The sequence below is a fragment of the Agelaius phoeniceus genome, chromosome Z (genome assembly GCF_051311805.1).
Source record: "Agelaius phoeniceus isolate bAgePho1 chromosome Z, bAgePho1.hap1, whole genome shotgun sequence".
Classification (NCBI taxonomy): Eukaryota; Metazoa; Chordata; class Aves; order Passeriformes; family Icteridae; genus Agelaius; species Agelaius phoeniceus.
The window spans coordinates 63,725,576-63,745,514 of NC_135303.1; positions in this window are offsets into that span (position 1 = coordinate 63,725,576).

A 19,939-nucleotide genomic window follows, 5' to 3' on the forward strand; every position below is an offset into this window, starting at 1 on the left:
CAAGCTATTACTACCTGTTATTGTAAAAAAAATTGACTTACAATAAGAAAAAGAAATATGGACAAATTCTCAGTATAATCCATGAATCATAATCTGTAATCTTTAATTTTCCTTTTCTTCCCCTCCAGGATATTGTCCTTCACACATTAAAGGCATCATACATCTTTTTGGAAATACTTACACCACATAAGAGGATGGTCAATTTAATGTGCAAAGTAAACACTCACAAATCTTAAAAGCTTTTAATTAGTATATTGGGGGATGAAATGCTCCAAAGGATACTGAAGTCTTGATTTTAAATATTTTGTGACAAATGGTCTCTAATACAAAGAACAGAGTACACTCAGGAATACTATATGATTTAGAGATTAGTACATACACACTGAATAGTAGCAATTTAAATGGAGACCTTCTCATCAGAAAGTAGGAGTTGAGCAAGAAGGCAAAGACATTTCAGGATAACAAACTTAATGCTTGGATATCCCAGCTAACAAATAATAGCAAAACATTATATCGAATATATATTGTTGTTGACTGGATGAGCCATAGGGATATATTTTTTAAGATCTTTATCTTTTAGGGCCTTAATTTCTTACATAAGTCAAGTATAGGCCAGGAACAAACAAATGTCTTAAAAATGTTTTTCTCATTTTTTTTACCAAAACCAAGGTATGGGTTTGAGTCTAGCTTTGAGTGAAAATACATATGTATTAAAGATATTGCCTTGAAAATTTTTATATTAGTTCAGATCAATATAGCAGAGAAGACAATTATATGAGCCATCTTTCTAAAACTGCTTAGAAATAGATCTTAAGACTGTTTCCTTCCAAGGAGGTTTTCCACTTCAACTTCCAGAACTAATGCATCACTCCTTGGTTTCAACTGGAAGGATCCTCATAAATTTTCTTCAGTAATACATAAATAACTTAAAGGAAATGATTACATAAAATTTGCTATTAGTCACATTATATCTCAGAAACAATAATTCTTTAATATGGTTATTTGAAGTCAGGCTGATTTCAGATTATAGCATACCTAGTCTGTGTCTAATTATGACAGAAATGTTCAAGGGCTTTTATATGGCTTTTGATCAATCACATTGAGAGTCCCACAAAATCTTGACCAACTTCAACTTCTCAATTATAATGTTTCTAATATTTTAGTTTCTTTTATCTTTACAGCACAATCTTATGATTTTACATTATTATCTCTTTACATTTCATCTTCCTCTTTAGAGACAGGTAAAATTGTAGGCATTTTTCTCAATACAGTACTAAAAGAAATATTTGAAACTTTTCAGGATACAGGCATTAAATAATACTTTCATATAGACACATTTGACTTATAAACATATTGACATAGCCTTGTACTGAGTTCTGCTCATGATATTTTAAGTAAATCAATTGATATGTATCAATGACTAAAACATATATTCAAGATAACATGTGATGGCAGCTAGATACAGACGTGCCGCAACCTATCTCTTCTTATCACTTCTAGAAAGGCTGTGCCATGTTTTGCAATCTTTAAAACATAAGAACAAGTTAATCTTGAATTCTGGAAACTCAGAAATATTCCTCTCTTGGAACAGCCTCACTTTATTCCATGGTTTATTCCCAAAGGGCAATCTGTGCTTCAAATATAGGAATTTATAATAGCAAGAAAGGAACCCGATCCTCAAAAATGATCGCAAAATTCTTCAGTCTGGAGTGCTTAATGTTCATAGAGGGTCTCAGGGTCTTGCATGCCCATTGACAGCTATCTTGGGAAAGTGCTGAGTGCCTCATTGTTACCCAGGGCTACCAGAGGAAAATACTCATTGTATGCACCTCCTCTACCCACATAAACTCAAATCCCTAGTACTGACATGACCTTCCTTTAGTTTAGCTGAGTTCTCAGAGACATCATGTATTGCATTGCACCTCCCTCCTAGATTTATTCTTCATTAAAGGAGTTAGAAGCAGATTCAGAGATCTCCCAGCATGTGGCTGAATATTCTGGCAGCTTAGGATTGTGATTTGTGCTTTGTAAAGGGCAATTAACTAGTGGACATTTCTATCATCTCCTCTCACATGCAGTCAAATAAATTGGTGGGTTTATACTGCTGCCAATCAAATCTGGTATGAATTAACACCAGGATAGAGAAGGGAAAGACATTTTACACCATTTTACATGGCCTTTTGATTCACCCTAGACTAGAAAAAAAATGCATTCATTTAGATTGATAATTCTTTACGTTTTTTCATTATACTCATGCTTCATACTCAAAAACAATTTTAGTAAGTGAAAAAATGTATGGAAAGCACTAATTTGTATAGAAAGTACTCTAACTAGCATGGTACATTATTTCATGTCATAATATTATGGTATTCAGAATTATTAATGTTCATTTAAGACAGAAAAATTGCAATAGTTCAACCAAAGGAATGTATATCTAGTAATGATACAATTTTTAAAATGTAAAATATATATTTGCATATTATATCCTATGATTACAAAAGTAAAAGAACATATATGTACTAAGATATACACATATCAGGGATAGTTTTGATATTAAAATGTTTTGTCTAATTGATATTAGGTTAAAAAGTTGGACGTTATAAATTACAAGTTAGAAGTTTTGAACACCAGAAGATTGGAGATTTTATTTCAAATCAGGCAATACATCTAATACTTCTAAAATTAATACAGATGTAGTCAGCATTGATGTTAACAAGAACCTTTCATCCACCCATAAAACTCCTGAAAGATTATGTACTCCATTTGAACATATGATTTTAAATTCAGCATCAAAATATCCATAGCTCATAGCTTTATTAAAATGCAATATGTATGTTTTCTGTTATATTATGATTTCTAGTGGGAGTGACTGATATCCTAATTTATAATTAAATTTATAATTTTTTAATCCCACTCATAAAGTAGCAGTATAACTCACCAATGCCTGAACCATTTTGTCTTGTGAGTTATAGATGCTTGCTGTCTATGAGTTTGATTGAAAATCTGTCATTATGTCTTATCAATCCTCCCTGAAAAATAATATATAATTAGACAGAGCTTACAAAGTAGCAGTTAGATTAAAAAATACCCAATTTTTTTTTTCAACCTAAAGGAGACTACATCTTTGTTCAGAAATTTTCCTCTATCAAGGGTTATAGGAAGGAAACAACATTGTGATAACAATATTGAGACTTATTTGATTTGGTTGGTTGGTTTTGTTGTCTGGCATCAGCATATTCATCATCTGTTTACTGAGTAAACATTTGGAGAAGTTACTGCATAGCCAATCTAAACAATCCTGAATAATTAGTGGTTATCTAAAGATGTGAATAACTACTAAACAGCTAGATATCCTATTGACATACTTCAGTGATCCATGCCATGTCCAAATGCTCCTTGCCAAGCAAACAGATCTAAAGGGGTGATTTATAAAGGAAGCTAATAAACTCAGAGAGTTCCCTGTTGCATAGGTAATCACCTTTCACATTGTCCTAATGAAAGCAAAATCCTTCTGATTTCAGCTTTATTTCAAGGGCTTTTGCTAACATCAAGAGTGAAAGTCAGTGGTAATGGTCTTTGTAATCCGGCGCAGTCTATCATGCTTTTTGGTTTGCTGCATTTTTTTTCCTTCAACACTTTTTTTTTTTGTAGTTTCTGACACAGGCCTCCCTCTCTGCTTATTCTGTCTTACTTTCACATGCTGATATTACATCTAGTGACAGTGTGAGACTGAGACTTTTGCTGTTTCATAGTATAGCTAACTCCAAACTTCACAAAGAAAACAAAGTTTAAATAATTGAATGTCTGTTGGTTTTAACACCAGACACAAATTATAACTGGTGTCATGGTGTGAGGGCTCCTCACACCATGACACCAGTCATCATTTCCTTGGCCACTATATATACTCTTTTTCTTCTATAATTTTTTAAGTTGTTTTATCCTGATTGAATTGAGAAGAAGGCCAAAAAAAAAACCAATCAAACAATCAAACGAACAAACAAAAAAAAACCCCACAAAAAGCAATGACCTAACAAACAAAAGAAGCTATGAACCAAACACAATGAACCAACCAAAACCAACCACCACAAAACACAAATGAATAAACCACAGAAACCACCCCCAAATCCAACATCCCAACCTCAAGGGTTTGACTACTGTAATTCTCCCATTCTCATCACAACTCTGAAAATCATGTGGATTTGTATGTGTGGATTTGTATGTGAACACAATTAATTTGTAGGACCTACACAAAACTAATACAGTCTAATATAAATAGTGAAATAAAAAGTGAAAGCCAATTTGCACAGCAAGTCTTTGGTGGTGGCAGGGGCTGCTGGTGTGGCTTTTGTGAGAAACTGCTAGAAGCTTCCCATGTGTCAAACTTGGTCATGCCAAGCCATTGACACTACAAAAGTCAATGGGTGAAAATTGAGATGCAGAAAATCCTGTAACACAAAACAATTTTTTTTTTTCTTTTTAAATATTGAGAAGGCCAAAGATAGGCAGATTACCCAGAGAGGTTGTATAGTCTCCATTCTTTAGAGATATTTAAACTTTCGTGATGAGAAGCCCAGCTATAACCAGGAGTGGTACTAGACCATCGACCCATCTCTAGTTCTGTGACTTTGAAATGTTGTGGAGCTGTGTGTCAGTAAGGCCAAATGGAATGATTTAAGTACTCTAGTACATTTATTAGTATTCAGCAATGTTTCATTGGTGAGACATGTTCTCATAAATATGCAGACTGATATATGAACAGAGAATATCAAAATTTTAGAGATTATGAAAGTTTCCTAGTGGCAAGCATGAGGACCTGAAAAAGAATCTTGTTAATTGAACCATTTCAAACAAAAGTGCTTCTAAAAATTTATGTTTATTTGTCTTTCAATGTTTTGGTGGTATCTTGGTTTGGAAAGACAGGTGTCTGCTAGGAAAGGCAGGAGCCTCCCCTGAAATGGAGAACGTAAACCCCCTCCCTCCGAACTGCTATAAATTTTAAATTAAGGGGCTCTCAGGCAAAAAATATGGGAGCAGGAAATAACAGTTCTTTAATAGGGAAGAAAATAAAAAGATAAAATAAACAATGCAGTAAATCAAAACAACACTGACAGAGTCAGAACATGACCTGACATCCTGTTGGTCAGGGTGCCGGTAGTAGTCCAATTGAAATTGTGGCCACAGTCCTCCTGGAATGTGGTTCTGTTGAAACAGGGATCCTGTAGAAGGGCTGTAGTCTTCCTTTGAAGATCCAGTGGAAGAGGCAGCTGCTCCTCTGGGAAGTCCAATGGAGAAGCCCAGCTGGTATTCCAGAACCTCTGGATTATATCTGGGTAGGAATGCTTGGCTCCTCCCTCTGGGCGGAGCATCTCATAATGGGATGCTATAGTTCTTATCAGTCACGCAGTGACATTCAATAGCCTGTTATCAGCAGATGTCTCTCCGGAGGGAGGAGTGGTTGTGGAAGAGATAAGGAAAACTGCCCACTTAACAGAAGACAACTGCCATACAGACGGTAATAGAATACAACTTTCTTGACAATCCAGGACAGGTGGTGGGGAACTGGATGTGCACCTGATGAAAAGGTAATTTCCTCCTGGTAAGGAAGTTGTGTTGTTCTATAATGTCTAAGAATCTGGTCTATTATGCCTTCTTGTTTTCTAATTTAGATTTTTATTTTACTTTACTTTTCTCTTTTACCGTACATTTTATTACAGTTCTGCATAACTTTTCACAAACAGTATGAACACTATGTCTCTCTCCTGACATATTCATTGAGATCTCCATCTAAGCAATCATTCAATGTCTGAAGAGACTATATAATGTGAAATTGAAAAGGATCAAAATGTTTTCATATTACTAGTAAAATATTGATAAGGATAAGAATTAAAATAGTCTGGAAAAAATAGACACTGAATAGTGGCTACTCAGTATCTTTTAAAGAAGAATTTATAAATCTAAACTTTAAACCTTTTAAAAAATCTTGGAAGCAAGAGGTGTTTTCAATGCTAAAAGCATAAACTTTTGTTCCATGTATTTAGTTATAGTGTTTTAATTTTATGTTGTTGAAAACCTACTTGAGCAAGTGTATTTACCTTTTCAAATGATAAATTACAATGGAAAATTTCTGGGTAGTTAAAAAAGATTATAAATAACCTTGAATATCTTTCAAGAATGAGAGCCTGAATGTCTAGAAAATTACATATCCTTAGATGTAAAAAGGAATTTATTTATGCTACACTGATCTGCACAGATCTGCATGTGATTTTCACCCATTTTGCTCCAATATTTTCATAACGTTTTATTTTACAATGTCTTCTCTAAAATACATATAAGTGCCTGCTTTATATTTCACTTAACAGTCCTATGGGACAGTTAGATACATAGGAGTCTTTAGTTTTGAGTTTCAAATGTTTGAAAATGCTCAAACTGAGCAAAAGTTAAAGGGACAAGAAACCAAAACATCTTTTCCCTTATACAATAACAAAAAATAGAAAGGGGCATGATCATCATCTCGGAAAAACTGGTCTTGTAATGCATGTATATTCTCAGGAACCCAGCATGAGAAAGGTTCTGTGTGGCAGCTTTGTAACCTAGTATTTTTAGTAAGACATTTCAAAAATGAAGAATTCTACAGGGTGGATCAGAGCTATACATTGTCATTGGAAGGGACTGACTTATCCATCTTCCTTGCAAAGAGAATCAGCTTACAAAGTCATTATTTCCCCTTAACGGAGATGTCACATGAAACGTGGAGAGAAAGCACCATTTGACTAGGAAGCGAGAGTCACACTTCTGAACTGCCATTCTGTGACAGTTATTAAAAGATCCTTTCTTGTTCTAAAGACCTCTCTTTTTGAATTGTATGGCTTGATGTTCAACACTTTAAATTTCACCTTTTAAACTTGAAAAAGGTGAAAATAACACAGAACAAAGATCTTCTGAAGTCTGAGATCTACAAATGAGCTTGTTTTTGTCTAAAAAAAAGTTTGTGTGAGAGAGATGTAAAAGAAAAAATAAGAAAGACTGTAGAATTTCAGGTTGTATTCAAAGGAGAGAGACTGTGCTTTCCCATATTAACCAATCTTTTGTACTCTTATAGATTTTTGTCTTTACAGCAAAACTATATTTGGAAAGGTACTCCATGGTGTGCTACTCTTCTATTCCTCATTGTTTTGTTTAAAGGTAATCTCATATTCAGAAAATAAAAATTACGTCTAGGATAAACTTAATTTCCTTAGGAAAAAAATATGTTATCTCAGATCAGAACCTTTGGATAATGTGACTATATACAGCAATTCAAATTGAAATATAGAGATTTTGAAGGTATTTGTCTTGTATATTTCCTATTTAGCTTTGATTAAAAGAAACCCCAAAAAGTCGAATAACACATTCTTATAATAATTTCCAAACACAGTGTCTGCAGTAGCATTCTTTCTATAAAATTGGTGATGAATATAGGCCAATATAGCCTTAATTGCATGTTGATGTTGCTTTTCCAAATCTACAGTCTTATAACCATAATACAGAGAAGATGGGTTTTTATAATTTATACTAATAAATGTACAAAATACAAATACAGACAAATGCAACCTGGATCATAAATCATAGACAGAGTACATAACTGTAAAGTCCAAAGACTCTTCATATTTTTCTAAATAAACTGCAAGAATACCAATGGCAATCCAGGTAAGAAGTAGAAAAGTAAATTTAAAACTTCCAATACACTTTACTGAAAAGCAAGTTATTTTCTGCTGCTCGTGACTACTTAACCATACTAATTTTATGCCTGAAGTAATCATCATTGTAAGGCTTATAATAATCGAAAATAAACTTCCTTTCTTTACAAAGGTATGAAAAAATTCTTCCAATTTATTTGTACAACAAAAAGAGAAGTGTTTCATACGTTCCTGGAGTCTTTGAAGTCCCTGCCTTATTATCAGATATTTACTGTTCTGCAGTAGGAACTTCAGGTTCATACTCTACAATATAATTGGAACTTGAAGCTTCGAGAGTGTCAAAAAATTCCTTTGAAATTACTGATTGTGAAATAGTTTTAAAGACACTTCATCCTTCCATGAATGGTTTGGGGTCAGTGTGATACATAGACTTTTCATTCAACTTCTTTTTTTTGAGTTTTGGTGGGTTTTGGAGTGTTTTTGTCAGTTGGTTGGGGTTTTCAGGGTTGGGGGAGAGGGGAAGGTTTTTCTTTTTGTTGGTGAGTTTTTTGTACCAAATTTGTGTCTTCAATAGCACAAATATTTCCAGTTTTATACATCATGCTGGCAGTAATTTTCACTTTCTCTATTATTAGTGGCCTTCATTTAAACCAGTTTTTTAATGTCAAATGTTGCTTTTCATGATCCTTATTTAATTTTCATTAGAATACAACAGCATAATTTTTTTCTGCACTTCATTGACTTACAAATAATGACAAAGGTAATTTGAATTATTTTCCTCTTGCAGTCAGTGGGATTCTACACATTTTAGATATGGTCAATTAAAGGAGAAATTTTTGAAATAACTGTTTGTGAGAGGTTCTTAGATAATGTCTGAAAGTGACTAGAGAATACATAGTATTCATGACAGCTATTTCTCCTCTGGTTTTTAACAAAAGGTCACCTTAGTTGAATCCTACATGAAATAAAATTTCTTGCTAATGAGCATCTGCAAACTTGTCCTTGTTTATTCAATTAGAATTTTTATCCACTGGTCAGCAGCTATGTATTAATCCCTACAGGTATTTTGCAAAATCTTTCAATAAAATCAATGACTCATATGATTTCATGTGAACTAGCTCCCTTGAACTGTTTGTATATCTGAAGTAGCTTTAATAATCTGTCTTGGGAAAACTCTAATTGGTTTTGAAAATATGAGAATGAAGTCAACATTTATGTTTCTATCTAATGTGTTGTATTTAATTTCACATCCTTTTATTATGCTCTGCATAGCTAGGACAAAGTTGAAATGCCTGCTTTTATATTTATGTCTGCTGAAAAAAGTCAGTGGAATATATCCAGTGTAGGCTTTTGAAGCTGGGTTCTTGCCTTGCCTTATTTTCCAATCTTTTTCCCTTAAGGCCACAGATCTGTTGTTTAATTGAAGATGTATAACTACTTTTTTTCTATGCACAAATCCAGTTTTATAGCAAACTATGCTGTCTGAAGAGGCATCTCCAAAATCAAGGGGAAATAAGAATATTTTCCCCAAGGGTTTCAAGGAGCATCAGAACATAGATTTTTTGTAAATTTAGAGATGAGAAAGCTAGTATACTCTATTGTGACATAAAGGTACTAATCACAGAAGGATTGCTGTAATTAGCAGTTTAGATTACCTAGGAATGAAAAGAAAATGTCGAGGGACAAAAGAGAATGCTTTCAGTACTTCAGATGTTGACCACCACTCTGATATTATAAAACTACCAGGATGGAGAAGAAAGAGAATTAGCATGAATTGGTGAACACCTGGATATAAAGGAACAAAAGGAGAAGGAAGTGAAAGTGGCAGGAAAGTTTCAAAAATTAATGTGAAAAGATATTTATGAGATATCTGTATCAAGTGTAATTGTGGATGAACTGTCCAAAAAATGCAGCCACAGTTCCAGAGTATCTGCAAATGATAAGTCTTTTTGGTCTCAGATTTTTTTTATTTTAACACAGATTTCACCCATGAAGCTGCAAGTATAATAATTTAGCCATAGAAATTTACAAGATATTTTTTATGCTATTTCCACAAACTCTGCATGGAAGTAAAACATATTTTTCCTGCTTTTCTCAGACTTCAGAAAATTCCTAGCTAGGAAGCACTAGATGTTTCAGGTATGGAAAGAGTGGCAGAAGATGAAACAAAACAATACTGTGTCACCAGATAGACATAATCAAAGTATTTTCAAGTGAGAACCACTATCAGTTCTTTCAGATATATTTGCACTATGAAAAATGCTTTTACAATGGCCATTGCTATTCTGGATGGCATTTAATGAAGTGTTCAAGCTCATATGTAGTGACACCCTATAATACATACCAGATATAATATGGTTTATGGTTTTATTTTATCGTTCAAATGGCAAAGCTGATGGAGGTTAATAGCATTCAGTTACAGTCAAGAGAGACAGACTTTATTAATGGAAGAAATTGCTAGGGTCAGCAGTCACCAGCACAAGTTTCTGGAAGACAATATTTTACTTTACAGAAAACACTTTTTGATGAAAAAGAAAAGTTTGTCTTTCCAAGATAGAAGTGTGTTATTGTAAATGAAAGAAACAGTCAAAAGCTGAAAGGTTTCTGGTCAGATTGGATAGTCCAAACTGAAAACATGAAGCTTCCAAATTAATTTCTCTTTGCAGTAAACTCTCTGACTGCAGCTTTTGGCATTCAATGAAATTTCTGGGTTTAATATATTTAGTTTTAAAATAGAGTAAACAAAGACTAATTCTAATTGCAGAAAAAAAGTGTCACAGAAGTGATTATAGAGTTCAAAGCAGAATGTGAAATGTAGACGTATCGAAGAAAATTAGAATCAACTGAAGATTTTCAGCAGCACAGAAAGATATAGAATCATAAGAAAGTCACAGAATCATAAAAAGATTTGAATTGAAAGGAATAATGAAAAATCATTTAATCCTCTCTGCTGCTACGATCACAGACATCTTTCCTTAGACTAGGTTGCCCGAAAACCCCTTCAACATTTTCTTGAACATTTCCATTTGTGGGATATTACACTGTCTCTCTATTATCATAGAATATTTCTTCCTTAGGTTCGATCTAAATCTACTTTCTTGCAAATTTAAAACTATTGTGCATTGTCTTGTCACTACAAGTCATGGTAAAACGTGTCTCTGTCTTTTTTATAAGATCTCTTTAAGAAATGGAAGGCTGCAATAATTTGTCCTTGGATATCTATTTTCTCCAGGCTGAATAACTCCAATGATCTCAGCCTTCCTTCACAGGAGGCGTATTCTAACCCTTTGACTGTTTTCATGGTTCTAGTCTGGACCATTTCCAACAGGTCCATATCCTTCCTATATTGAGGACTGCAGAGATGGATGCAGTTCTCCAGTTCAGTGCCAGTTTTCTCTAAGAAAATACAGAATCTTAGAAAGAATGATGACTTTTCTCAAGATCAAAAAGTATAATTTACTTTCTATGAATAATTGTTTGTCAGTGTTCTTCTGCACCCTGAGAAGTGACAAGTGCAACAACTTTTCAAGGTCATTGTAGTTTATATTTAACATATACTTTCTGTTTTCTTATTCTGTTTTGTGATTTTTAAGTCTACCAATCTTATTCCCCATGTAAAAAAAAAAAAAAAACAAAAAACCAAAACCAATAAACTTTCAATATAATTACAATTAAATCTTCATGTGATTAATAATGTTTCCTTAAAAATTAAGAACTTATTTAAAAGAACTACATCTTAGAAATAATCTGAGTTAGGTTTGTGTGGTGAGTTTTTTTTAATTACAGGTGTGACTTCTAGAAGCTTCTCACATCTGAGCCAATCTTAGCTGTTTCTGAGATGAACCTGTGACTGGCCACAGGGTCAAGCCCATCAGCAATGGAAGTAGCTACTTTATGATAAAGTATTTCAGAAAAGGGGAAAATACCTGTACAATTTCCACTAGAGAAAATAGCAGTGAGATTTTGTGACAGAAACATCTCTGCAGGCACCAAGATCGGTGCAGAAGAAGGGACAGGAGGTGCTCCAGGCACTGGGGCAGAGATTCCCCTGCAGCCCATGGCGCAGCCCATGGTGAAGCAGCTGTGCTCTCTCTCATGGAGGGCCACAGGGGTGCAGGATCCACCTGCAGCCTTTGGAGGACCCCACACGGCAGGTGGATGCCCAAAGGACTGTGACTCATGGGAAGCCTGTGATGGAATTGGATCTTGGAAGAGGTTATGGGCTTGAGGAGAGAGAAGCCCAGTCTGGGACAGGTTTTCTGGCAGGCCTCCACAAGGGACTCATACTGGAGCAGCCTGTGCCTGAAGGGACCCGCAACAGAGCAGAGAGTGAAGAACTGCAGGCACATGGGAACAGCACATATTAAAGATGGTCGTGGAGAGTGACTGTGGGAAGGACCCCACACTGGAGCAGAAGAAGAGGAGAAATGAGCATCAGAGATTATGTGCGATGAATTGACTACAACCCTCATACACTTCACCCCTGTGCCACACAGGGGGAGGAGGGAGACAAAACAGGAAAAGAAAAGGAGTCAAGGAAGAGGGGAGGGGTCTGGGGAAGGTGTTTTTAAGATTTGGGTTTATTTGTCATATCCTACTCTGATTCCAGCTGGCAGTAAATCAATTACCCCAAGATGGCCCTGCCGATGACGATAATTGGTGAATGATCTCCCTGCCCTTATCTTGACCCATAAGCCTTTCTTTGTATTTTCCTCTCCTCTCCAGCTGAGGAGGTAGATTAACTCAGTTGCTTGGTGTGTACCTGGTGTCCACCCAGGATCAATCCACCATATAATCATATTCCATTACACCATTTTCATTATACAACAGTTTCGAAAAATATGTATGCATCCAGTTGCACATTTCTTTGCAAGATACCTGTTGAAGTAAGTTCAACATTTACTTGTTTTAGGCAGAGTTCAAAACTAACCATGTTCAGCAGTCAAATGCACAGAAATAATAAAAAATTACATACCTTTGGAGTTAGCTTTAGATTCTCTTTTACATAGATATAAAAATAAAGAACTTTTTTGTCCCTTCTTCGTAAAGAATTTGCTTATATTTCAAGATAAAAACCACATATTATTTTTCTAAAGTAGTTTGAAATAGGCTACCTGTTTTTTTATATATGATAGCACACTTTTCTTTCAGCCAAAAGATGTGATCATATTTGGTCAATATTAAAAATCACTTACCTTAAAACTGAATGCTGAAGTACTACTTTCTTTCAAAGTCTAAAGTCTTTAAATACTAGTGTCTGAACAAAAGGATTGAAGTTAGCCATTATGCACTCACAGTATTGTAGTGAGTTCTCTCAAGTACTACATACCATTTAAAAATTATGAAGATTTTTAACAGTAGTGCTCTAATTTTTAAAGTCATAGATAATCTTCTAGCACTGTCATAAACAGATAATTTTGAAGACAGAATAATAATACATGTTTGTAATGGCAATAATTCTGAATATGAGATTATTTTATATGTAAATAGTGTTTTAACACAGTAAACAATTATATAGGAATAAGCAGAGATAGATCCTCAAATGAGGATAAATTTAGACATACATTGGCATAATATTTAAAAAAATAAAATGTTTCAGGTCATAAGAAAAACAAAAAAAGGTAGCATGGAAAGAGGGAGGAAGGTGCTCTTCTGGTTCACTTTTGCCTTTAAAAAGATAGAGTTATCTTGTATTTGTCAAATGAAATTCCTCCATTACATTACTGTAGACACTTGATATGTGTCCATTTGAAGTGCTATTCCAACATTTGTTTTGCCTTTTATTATTATAATTATTTTAGTAAACATAATTATGTAAAGTATTGCATCTGTACTCTCTTGCTGTAGTCCAGAAGTTGGTGTTTGAGTTCAGTTAATATGTGACTGCTACCACATGCCTCAGAAGTGGGGATACAAAGATTGTGCAATCAAAATTCTCTACGGACTCATGAAAGACTCAGAAAAACCTTTGGCTGACTTAGATTTGGAATCAATGCCATATTGCTCTTCATCAATACTGTGAATCTACAGTCTAGGATATGTCGGTGCCTTTATTTTAATGGGATCTTTGCATGAAGAACATAGGAATTTATAAAAATGACATAAAATCACAGGTAAATGAAAAAATATTATAAGTTCTTCTTTCACAAATTCCTAAATTTAATTTTTTTTAATATTTACCTTCCTGTGGGAAGGAGAAAGAAGAAAGGTACTGTCTCCTAGAGTGTGTCTGTACAGAAAATCATGGAAAGGTTTTCCAAGGAAGAGGTACTATCTTACACAATTTTTATGTCTTTCTCTTTTGTCAGGGAAGAAAAAGGCAAACTTTGCAAATCTATGAAAACTGTGATCTAAGGATCTTCTTGAGTATCTATCTGTTTGACAAGAGGTTCTGTGTTCCCACAGAGCCTTCCCTGCCTTATTACTCCCACCTGCCTTCCCTTACACACAATGTAATATACTGAATTACAGTAGAATGAGGCCTCCAGGGCACTGAAAATGCATAAATAACTACACTGTTATCTATGATCTTTCAGAAGCCAGGAGCTAATTATAGATATCTTCTTATTATATTGTCCTACATTTTTCCTGTTGGATATAGACACGTCTCCTCCTCTCCTTAAGCTAAAACTATTAAAGAAAAGCTTTGTCTTAGCTTCCTATTCCCCAGGTGAAATTTTCTGAGTGAATTCTTTTCAGAGCAGCAAGAATCTTCCTGCTTTCATTTTGTTCCTTTTTTTTTTTTTACCACAATGGTTCACAATATTGCTTCATTTTTAAAAGAGAGAGCAAAGCAGCCTGCTGGATAAACTTACTGAGTTCCTAATCTTGTGATACTCTTTTTATGTCTTCTGTCAATAGGGAGCAACATTTAGAGATGGAGCTATTTTCCCAAATTGTAACACACTTCCTGAGTCTTATTTACAAATATAGAATTAAATGGTGAGGCAGGAAAGGGAGTTGAAGGGATTATTTTGTGCTTTTAGGTCTGGTGCTCTAACAAAAGAAATGGACAGAAAAGCACAAATCATGATAGTTCATCTAAGCAGAAGGCATCTAAACAGTAGCTATGAAAGCAGCCTTTACCCATCTTGAACTGATATTCCCAGTAGGAATTTTTTTCCGGAGAAAATTAAAAATTAAAGAGACAAAAGTAACTAAGAAAGGTGTTACAAAAGCAAAGGTTACGTTTTACATCAGCATACATCTGTTTCACTCCATTTGACTTGACATCTATGGAAGGCAGAGAAACATGGGGTAGTTTATGTTTAAGAGTAAAAGTCTCACAGCAACTGCTGGTTTCTCTACATTCTTACATCAGAGTTTAATAGGACAGGGCAGAAAAAGGACAAAGAAAATAGAACACAACTTTAAAACTGGGCCCTAATCTTCCATCTGCTCTTCTGCTGTCTAGTTACTAGTAAATCCCTTTCTATCTCCAAAAGAAGATAGATGTTTCACAAGTGGTTCCTCTGTTTTTGCTTGTAACCCTAGTAGAACAGCTTCCAATATACTGACACATTTCCTCTTGCATTTGTAAGAGATAAATGTTCTTGCATGCACACCAGTGAAAGTTAATATTATCTAAATGCTCTTAAACTCACTATCTGAAGATGTAAATACTCCTATTGCAAATTTTGATCCCTCTGAATTTTATCTTAAGCAGAAGCTTGAGCTGATTTTGAGAGAGCAGCTGTACAAACTGGGAAGATTGTTACTGCTTCACCAACACCCACTCCCACCCTATCATGCCCCAGTTACCCCACCAATAATGCTGCTTTATAGAGATACATATTGGGAAAAGAAAGAAAGAACAGAAAGATATCTACATGTAGATATATGTACTTTTATCTATACATACAGAGAGACTTTTACATCTTGTTACATGAAGCAATGCCCTAATAACATAAGGCTTAGCCTGTTTATAGCAGTGTCCTGTCAGAAACACAGCAGGTGCCCCTGAGTGCACTGGCTGTCAGAGGCCTGAGGATCTCAGGGGCATGATGGTACTAGGAGCCCCAGGGCAGTCACATAAATGCGTTTGCTGACACAGAGCTGTGTAACAGCCTAACGAAGCTACACATAAATAATAGCTCAAGTGGAGTTGTCTAATGTATAAAACAACAAAATGTGCAGCTTTTTAGTGGGGATGTGATTACACTGGTCCTACTTCTTCAGAGGTACGAGGAACTGATTGTTGTGCTGTCTTGTCCTGTAATTTATATGAATGTCTCTCATTTGTTACTGCATATTTACTCCTCAGCCTGCACAAGAAATTATTGTAAGCTATTAATTTTCTAAAAGAAAAATTATTTTCTGCCTTTTTTTTTCTATTTATATAATTCCTTCCAATTCCTCCATATTGACTTTGTTTAAAGTGACAGGACTGAAATCAATGGACAGCAAAATTGATTTTCTGCATGCTGGCAAGCACACAGTTTTCTAAGGAACGCGAATGATCAGCCCTAGTTGTAGTGTCCAAATTATCATCAGCCTATCATAAATACTCAACACTGGTACTAGCTATGGTGTGATAAATTTCAATTCCACTTCTTGTCACAGAAGAGGGTTTTCAACAGACATGAAGATCTTCCTCTGTAGTGCATTTCAGCTGCTGTTTTGTAAATCAGTTTCACATCAGTAGCTAGCAGCAGGAGTAAAACCAACTGCAACTGGAAAATAGAAGCCTTTAGTCACAGGTTTGGATAAGCAATGTTTTCACATAGTTCCCTCACCCTTTCCCATTGTCTCAATATATGTTTGATTACTGACAGTATCTAAATAAATGTCAAGTGATGACAAGGAGAAAATTATATCAAAGACCAAGACAACCCAACAGTGTGTTCTCAGCAAAGGTGAAAATGGTAAGAGATTGTTGTCTATTTTTCCCACTATTACATTGACTTTCACCTCTTCTAGATCTTAGGTACTCTATCAGCAGTCTTGGAAAACTTCAAGAAAGACTGAGATGAATACATATTTGAGAGGTGACAAAGGTGAGGCAATCTTTCTTGTACATACATGGGCACTTGGATAGGGATCCCAAAGGCCCCAGATGAAGCTGCCCAGGGCCAGTAAGGTCTGTTAATGCCCTCAGGATCCAAAGACATAAAGTCTGAGGGAGCTTGGCTGGTTTCCCTTGCAGAAAATATGGATTCTGGGATACCTGATAAGTAAGCGTCTGTTACTACCTAGTTGGAGAACCCAGAAAAGATGAAGCCAGACTCCAAACAGAACTGCACAAGTCTACTAAACAAGAGACAATGAGAAGTCTGAGACTTTCTGATAAATTCCAGTGTTCTGTAAGGAAAGCTCTTTTTACCCTGATCAGTCAAATAAGGGAACAAGTACTCAGAGACGCTGTAAGACATACATCACTTGAAGTATTCATGACTCAGAACCCCAAGGTCTGGAGGCTCTGTATCTGATTAGACCTGCTATGAACAAAGAGTTAGGTCAGGTGATCTCTGGAGGTTCCTTGTGACCCATTACTTTGTGAATCCATGATTAGATGCAGCATTATCTTCCTATTGGAGCACGGCAAGAGAAAAAGCATTTTCAGCAATTTAATGGCTCCAGAATACAGAGTGAGCCTGCAGCTATGCACTGAATACAGAATTTGTACTTTGAGAGAGATATCTGGTCATGTGTACTGCTAGTTTTATCAGGGAGTTATGTCACCTTTTCTATTCACTATAGAATATCATTATATATTAAGTTGGATTCATCTTAACCTGCTCAGCCTGAGGTTTACAATTTACATGTTATTAGGAGACAATAACTCCAGAGCCACATTGACCTCTTTATAGAAGCATGAATGAAAACAGCTGTCACATTTGTAAAATTCAGTTAAATTACTCATTACCAATCCAATTTTTTTCTCAAAGAATGCAATTATTTAAACTCTAATATCAAACATCTGCACTTTGCCTATTCTAAAACAGCAATACAAGAGTTCCAAAAGCCATCATTATATGGAGTACAGCTTTGTCAGGAAGTGGATTAGCCTGCTTTACCTTTTATAATAGGTAACATTTAGATGCACACAGAAGCTTTTGAGTCAACAGAAGTCACAGACTTCTATTCCCCGTTAATTCCATCTCTCTCTCTAACTTCCTTTGAATTTTATAACCTTCTTTGAAGCAGCATTAATTGCTGTCAGTTTCAGGTGTGATCCCTGTGCAATTTTCATTAGGTGATTTGCATATAGCTAATCTGCATAGAAACCTGACCTTGAGATTAGGTATCAGCAGGCTCTGCCCTTAACAGTGGTGAGAGCTAGCCATGCCTCTGACCCAGACCAGGGAGAAAAGATTGCCTTCAACAATAACAAGAAAGATGCCCTGTGAAATTTGTCAGATATTTTATTAGCGCTTGATCTCCTTTCAACACTGAATGACCATTGCTAAATATTTTCCATGCTATTAAAAGAGGAGAAAAAAATCCATTATTTTGTCTGTGTGCCTTGGATGACTTTTTCTGGACTGTTCATTGAACGTACTCATTGTTTTGTGTCTCGCTCATTTTTCCAAGGCATATCACAACCCTCTGTGATTTCTTGGACCTGCTTTGCTTTTCCATTTATCTCTTTTTTTTTTTCCTGCTAGACAAATAAAATCAGTTTTTATTACAGTCTTTTTTATTTTCCCTGATTTTTCTCATGCTGATCTTCTGTATGGTAATTGGTGTGCTGCTTATAAAACTATTATCCATACCATATAAACATTTTTAACCATACCATCTCTTACAATCCCTCTAATCCCCCCATCAAATGACATCTCTCATCTGTCCTTCCATAAATTAAGGATATGAAAAGACTAAAAACGCATTAAAATTTCCAAAATCACAAGAATGTGCCCTTAAGACAGTATTTTTTGCTAATAATTTTTGATCTCCCACATTCTCCTTTATCTACCATTTTAAAAGTGTTTATCATCACATTTAGATTATGGTGTCTTTATAAGAGAAATAATTTCCAGTTAAAATATTTTTGAAGAATAGTAGTTTCTTTGCCCACTTTAGAAAAAAAAAATTACCTCTTTTTCCTCTGTTAACGATATCAGAAATTTTAATATGCTAAATGATAGAAGATAAAAGTTTGAAATATATATGCAGCACAGAGGAGACAGGCAAGGACAATATAGACACTTATTTTGTTTTTCTTTATACACTGCAGTTAGTTTGCATATAAAGATGTTTCTGAAATATAATCTTTTTCTTATGGACAGCTTCTGAAAATTCTGAAGCTGACATCAGCACAGCTGGATATCTGACAAGCAGGAGGATTTAGAAAAATATAAGCTTGGGTACTGCAATGTGTTTGAAAATATGTCTCATACCAATGGCAAATGAAGTATCTTTGTGTTTGAAGGAGGAGGATATGAGTATTGTAGTTCTCTGTGATTTGTTCCCATTGAGGAAAATGACACAAGGTACTACTAGAATGAGATACCTTATCAAAATAAACTGTACTCAGAGAGTTAATTCCATTGAAATTGGGACATTTTCTTAAAATAAATATTCCAGAATCTAGCTGAAGATCAAAGCCAATAAACAGAGTTTCTGTGATCCCATCTGGTTGATTTACATTAGAGAGTGGAGGCAATATAGTAAAGCTAGTGTCCTGAATAAACACACAGGGGCAAATTTTCATTGGATTTTCACATGTATTATGTACAATAACTTACTGATTACACTATGGGAAAGTAAACTTCTACTGGCCTTTTTCTGTAGCTCATGGCAAAGTTGGTTAACTTTTAGAAAGCATTTTAATACTGTGTTTATTTTGGTAATGGAAACATTAAAAGAAGGTATGTGTAATTAATACACAAAATAGCTCAAATCTACTTTATAAAACTTGTAACAGTACTGCTGGCTATGCTGCAATCTGGCACGACCTATCTGACACACTAATTTCAGCTGTAAATTAGAATGCAGGAAATTTCAGCAGCCGCAACTCTTTAAAAAGTATCCCAAATAACGTGTGTTGCAATCCAGTTTCAGTGTTCATTGGCATATATGACTATTCATGATGGATAAAGTTACTTTCAGTGAACTCAGGGACAGCATTACCAGTGGCCTTTACAGGAAGAAGATCTGGTTCACTGCTTTTCAATGCTTGCACCTCTACAACAGCAATAAGCATTTTAAAGGGCCTGTCTCTGTGAGGGGTTCAAAACCTGTTTCAGTCAAAGCATAAACTAAGAGAGAAACTATTAAAACATGTTTCAGTTTCAAAATCTGCATCTTCACCAGTTTTACCA